Consider the following 6,608-nt stretch of genomic DNA (forward strand, 5'->3'; position numbering starts at 1 on the left):
CTTCTGGACACTGTCGAGCTGTCTTTACAGCCTCTGTGCTACGCTAACCGCCTCTTGTAGCTTCTTGTTTAACGGCCTTAAGCTTCGCCACTCAAGTTGTTCTGTTGCTCTCTGCACAAACAGAAGAAAGAATGAATCACACGTAGATGAATGGGCACCAGGACTCACTCCCGTATTTTACTACACTTTGATGCAGTGTCACAGCAGGAGTCCGTCGGTCGCCTCCTCAGCAACTGCCCCTCGGAATTTATTCCAGGAGAAACTCCAGGTGACTGCTGCTGCTGCGCAGGGCTTCATCCATCTTCTGGATAAATTAAAGTTTTTCCTGCACTTTCCACTGTTTCATTTTTTTTACCCACAACCATCCCACTTATATTCAGCTCCTTTGTTCCTTAAAATACAAAAGTTTGCTTGTCTATGTGGAAAAATGTTGATTCCAGAATTTCTTTGCTTTTTTCCCTCTCAGCATCTGGCCAGTTTGAACCACAATCTGTCAACCTCGACTGAGTTTGGAACAATAAGAGAAGGCTTCTGTTTTCACAGAGAGGAGACACCAGAGCTGGACGGGACATGAAAGCAGCCGAACATTAACCAGACACAGACTTGAGCCATGACAGGGTGGTCGCAACTTCCTTTTCTTACCCCAACATAAGTAATACAGGCTGATATATACAAGTGCATCTAAAAAATATTAAATATCGTGACAAATGTTCAAGTCCCAGTGTGTCATTTTTTATAATTTTCTGGCGGCATCTGGTGGTAAAGTTGCAAACCGCAACCAACTGAGCAGCTGACAGGGGACACTTTATGGTGGCGCACCGCTGATTCCATTTCTGGTTTCCAACAGTGTGACAACAGAAGTCCTCCAAACATTACTCTCTAAGCAACAGATGACGTCCTGTGCAAAAGGAAAAAAGGGAAAAGTCTGTTTTTTATAAACCGTCATCCACAAGGACGTTACATCTTCAAAGAAACCTCTCACACGTAACAAAAAATTAATAAAAAGTTTACCTCAAGGTGAAATGAAAGGTTTGAAAAACTCTTATACACTGAAGCCGTCTATTGGATTCAGATGTTGGTTTTCCTCCAGACAGAGTACAGACACATTTTTAGGGTTAAGAAAAATATCATTACAGATGCAACCTGCTGCTGCATAAGTAGAAATAAATAATAATTTGACCTTCCCTTAAGCTTTGTGTATAAGGACGCTACAGTGTGTGTGTGTGTGTGTGTGTGTGTGTGTGTGTGTGTGTGTGTGTGTGTGTGTGTGTGTGTGTGTGTGCGCGCGCGTGTGTGTCCGGATCAAAATTTCAAACCAAGTATAAATTTCTGTGTAAAATCCAGAAGTGAGTAGAGTTTGACTTTGGCTCTGGGAGGAAACTCATTTGCATGTCAGCGTCTGAAGCTGCGACTTGGCAGCGGTCAGCCACCGTTCACTAGCGCACAGATCAGAATCACTTAACAGCTTCAACGAGGGAGAGAAGAGCCGGGTTTAGCTTTAACGAGAAGGACATTTGTACTGTAAATAAATCCAGGTGGCTGCTGAACAAACCATCAATTAGGATGAATTATGATTATGAAAACAATGGTGTTCAGTGTTTGTATTGTGTTTCTGCCCTTGTAACTGTCGTCTGTCTGCCACCGCTCAATCTGTTTGGTGGATTGTGGCAGAATAAACACAGATGATAAGCAACAGCACATTGTCCATCATCATCATCATCCACCACCACACAGAGGAAGCTGTACGAACACATGGAAAAAGGCTGTTTAGCTCTTGGTTTATACGCTTCAGGCAAACCACAATTGGAACTAGCTAAGATGTTTTCTGTCCGACATGGGTTTGCTAAATGAGCGTAATGTGTGCGGGACGGAGGCGAGCAGCATCCCACTTCCTGTCAGGCTGCTGCTGCTGCTGCTGCTGCTGCTGCTGCTGGAGGCTCTGATGTCTCACATCAAGCTGCAGAACAGTGGGAAATAAGACACAAGTGATGCTGATGTGCCCTGACTTCCCTTTTCATGACGCACCAGGGGACGTCGTGGGAATCGAGGCTCCCTGTAGGTTTGTTCTGAAGAAGACACATCTCATTCAGAGCACTCAGACAGTCTGGTCATGCTTCCGTGTCTCTGCTCTATACGTTACTGTGAATATCAACTTGAAGCGAGAGGGATATGATGAAGAAGATGTTAAGTGTGAACTAACTCCGATATAGACATAAACCCCACAAACAACGAGAATTATCTGCCTGGGAGAGGATCAATGCTCGAGAGGCCATTTTATTAGTGGTATATAACAGCACGGCTGCGTTAACAAGAGCCTGCCAGTTGTGCGCACACACACAAACACACACAGTGTGTATACAGCATTTAACAAGGCAGGAGTTATTATGTGGCATCGAGCGATCGGCAGGATTATCAAGTCTTATCACATCCTGTGACGAGAAGCGTCTCCACTGCCCCTGCAGGATTCTGGGATTTTCAAAGTCAAGGTAACGCGAAACCAAACTGGATTCTAATTAGAGTTGACATCAGGTGCCTCATGCTCCGTTTCGCCCTCCCCCTCCTCCTCCCCCTCCTCCTCCTTTCATCTAAATGATTCATGCAGAGAACACCGGGCCCTTCATGCCATCAGGTCCCCACAAAGGAGTAACATCTTGATCACACCGAGCGTACACAAGACAGATTTACAGTGACACCAACGCAGTGTCGGTTGCGTCCGGCTCACATCGGGTTATGTCAGACTGACGCCGCGGCGCTCGGCCGAAGCTCTGTGATGTTTTTTCCGCGCTAATGTTTCCGCAGATATGAAATTAGTCATGATGGGGTCGGAAATGTTTTTTCTAAACGGATAACGCTGCATCATGAAGACAAAGTACAACAACAGGTTTCCCGGTTGGTGACTTGAAGGAACCTGACGCGATTGTTTGGGAAATGAATGTGACAGGTGTGTGTCAGCCATATGTCGTGGGGCTGCAACGCTGGAGGAAGATCAGTTGCTCATGTTGAAAGGCATCAGCTAAATGCTCTAATGGACAAATTAAACTCTTCTCTGAACTTGCAGCGGAAACAGGTACGGTAGGTAATTTGCTGAATTGAGAGATAAATACTTGGAGGCCCCCTTTTCTTCTTCTTCCTCCTTATAAGTGGGAAGAGGATTTATCTCTGAGCGAGGAAGCCTTCGCTGAATTAAAGATGAGCTCCCCTCTGCCTTTTGTCAAACTATTGTGAACAACACAGCGTATAACAAACAGGTGCATAAAAATAGGTTTGGTATAATAGTTCAGCGTTTTGGGAGGAATCTGAACTGACTTACCGCGACATGGAAGCTTCCAGGAGGAGGAAGAGAAGCGATTATTATTAACATTCGAACTGCAGACTGAAAAACTTGGAGATGAGTTGAAGTTGCAAATCAAAACTTGAACCAGGCTTCTGGTTTCTGATGCGTCAGCCGAGACTGAAATATCTTCTGATGTTGAAGTTCCCCTCCAGTCAAGTTTTAAAGTATGTAAAAATAATCTGCTATGCCTAATATTTAGTTTAACATTGTTTACCCTCTGAACTGGGGCTGAAACCATCCACTCTCTCTCCCTCATTGAGGAATTCTGAGACTAATGTATATTCATGATATGCAAATGACACAGGCCCCGCCCACCATTGCTGCTCGGGCAAGATTGACCGGTGGAAGAATGTGAACAACAAGAGGGCTAGAGGCAACATCGGAGAGATTCACTAACTGCTAATGCTAACGCTAACTGTCTGCTGACACACCCGTCGTCCTCTAGTGGATGCTGACTGCTAATGCTAATGTACACTAACTGTCTGCTTACACATCTGCCGCCCTCTCCTTGATGCTAACTGCTAACGCTAATTGTCTGCTGACACACCTGCCATCCTCTCGTGGATACTAACTGCTAATGCTAACGCTAACTGTCTGCTGACACACCTGCTGTCCTCACGGGGATGCTAACTGCTAAAGCTAACTGTCTGCTGACACACCTGCCGCCCTCTCGTTGATGCTAACTGCTAACGCTAATTGTCTGCTGACACACCTGCCATCCTCTCGGGGATGCTAACTGCTAATGCTAACGCTAACTGTCTGCTGACACACCTGCCGTCCTCACGGGGATGTTAACTGCTAAAGCTAACTGTCTGCTGACACACCTGCTGTCCTCTCATGATGCGCTGCCTCAGCTGCACTGGAAGAATCCTATTTCTTTCCCTTAAAATTTGCATATTCCACAGCGATTGGTTTTCTGTATTCGTGACGTACCAAATCTAGGTTGAACAGGATTGGTTTGAAATTTCGAATTGCAGAGAAGTGAAATCTCCTCCTCCAGGAGAGGAATGTGAAAACACCAGATGCAAGTCACCATAGTCAATGTCCGACATGTTAGAGGACAGAGAAGAAAGAAAAATTGTAGGAGGACTTTAAGTTTAAAACTATTTCTGTAGTTGCGATACTATCGTGTTAATCACCAAGAAACTGTATTTGTCCGTTTGTGTAATAGCAGTAGACGAAGACATCATGTGAAATGAGCAGCGTCCTCACCAACCGCACTCAATCTCGCTGTAGGTAATTTTTCTTCCTAGCCACTCTGGCCTCTTTGACTTTAATCTGAACTGACAGTAAAAATCACAATTACCCAAACAAGACACTTTAAAAATAGTTAAAGGAAATGAGGCGGAGCTCATGGAACGCTCGACCCGCCGCTGAACGGACACATCATCATCAGAAGTTCAGAGGGGAAACGTTCCAGTCACGCAGCCACAATATCTTATTCCTGTTTGTCCATAAAACATTGGAGTCACTCTGCGAAGGGGAAGTTGTGGCCTCACCTGCATTTGATCCCAAAGCTTTGATGGAATAATTCCAACATTCAAAGAAAAACACTTTTTTTACCTTATGAACAGCAACGAGGTTCGATCAATTAAAGTCTCTCTTATACTTCACCTCTAAGCCTCTCAAACTAATCATTTTGTCTAAAACATTTATTAAAACCATATAGGCCTCAATAAGAATATTTAAAAATATTTTACAAATTTGAGGATTGCGGAAATTAAATACAGATTGGGCCCCATTACCTCATCTCAAAATAAAATCTCAAATAAACAGACAATTTGTCCCTCTCTCACTTATTAAGACATATAAACTCAAAACTCATAATTTTTATGAGAATTAAATTGTGATTTTACTAGAAAATTTTTTTTTAAATTTAATATTATGTTACGGAAAGAAACAGCAACCCAGGAAGGTGAGGCGTAACGACTTTAATCTAATTTTATCACGACTTTATTGATGTAAAGTTATGACTTTATTCTCTAAATATTTCAACTTTATTCTCGTACAATTACGACTTTGTTCTCGTACTATAATTACCTTTTTCTTGCATTGTTGTTACTTTTTTTCTTGTAATAGTACGACTTTATTCTCATAATATTATGACCTTATTCTCAACGTCTCCAATTATTCTTCTCTCGATGTCGCCCTAATACTAGTCGTAGTTAAGGCACGTGGAGTCACTTCAAAATCAGAAAAGGTTCATTCAATATTTTGTGGGCCCACACTCTTTTCAAAAACCAAATAAAAATACCGGCAGTATGATAAAATTAACCCCTGGAGGAGCAGGGTCAACTCACCCAGGTCCAGTCCAGAACAGGGCGGCTCCTCTCCCCAGACCTTGACCGTGGATGAAGACGATGAAGACAGTCTCACCTCCCTCGTAGCCAGAGAATCGCGGATGAATTTCACCTGGGTCGTCGTCGAGCTGATGAACTCCACAGAGGCGCTAGCTGGCGGTAAGCACTCTGATGGAAAAAACGCCCCAGAGTCCGTGCGTGCTAGTAGCGTAGCGTGCTAGTAGCGTAGCGTGCTAGTACCATAGCATAGCTAGCAGCGTAGCGTGCTAGTAGCGTAGCGTAGCTAGCGTGCTAGTGCTAGTAGCGTGCTAGTAGCGTAGCGTGCTACTAGTTCAGCCAAAACATACACCTGCTTTGGTAATTACTCAAAATATCACGCACATTAACAATGGATTAAATCTTGTAGGCCGCTAAACTTATGTCGCGTGCAGGAGCCGTCGCGTCGTGTCACGAACCCGCCGACGATCCCCTTTCACGCACCTGTTGCCTGTTGCGTCGCCGTACGTAGTTGCGCCGTCCCCTGGCCAATCAGTAGCCAAAGAACTTCACGTTGCTTTATAAGGGACCAATAGAAAGTTAGAATACACACACAGGTTAACGGTGTAGGTCTCATGTCTAGGTTACATTCAATGTCGTAGTAATTTACACCACTCCCCGTGTAAATGGTTACACACTGTATTTGGGCTGCAACTAACGATTATTTTCATTATCGATTCTCATGTCGATTGTTTTCATTATCGATTCCTCTGTCGATTATTTTCTCGATTAATCGATTAGTTGTTTGGTCCATAAAATGTCATAAAATGTCGATCAAGATGATGTTTTGTTTTGTCCACACACCAAAGATATTCAGTTCACTGTCACAGAAGAGCAAAGAAACCACAACATATTCATATTTAAGCAGCTGAAATCAGAGACTTTTTTTCATTAAAACTGATTAATCAATTATCAAAATAGTTGGCGATTCATTAAGT

General features: G+C 43.5%; 1 long non-coding RNA gene across 1 annotated transcript in view; it reads right to left on the reverse strand.

Moving 5' to 3' along the window:
• Window positions 1-6,248, reverse strand: part of LOC118317050 — a 46,254-nt gene extending 40,006 nt beyond the window's left edge. Inside the window, exon 1 of the long non-coding RNA XR_004795317.2 lies at window positions 5,635-6,248. This is a non-coding gene — a long non-coding RNA (uncharacterized LOC118317050). The remainder of the gene's footprint in view (window positions 1-5,634) is intronic.
• Between the last annotated feature and the right edge of the window lie 360 nt (window positions 6,249-6,608).

Source organism: Scophthalmus maximus, chromosome 3, assembly GCF_022379125.1.
Source record: "Scophthalmus maximus strain ysfricsl-2021 chromosome 3, ASM2237912v1, whole genome shotgun sequence".
NCBI lineage: Eukaryota > Metazoa > Chordata > Actinopteri > Pleuronectiformes > Scophthalmidae > Scophthalmus > Scophthalmus maximus.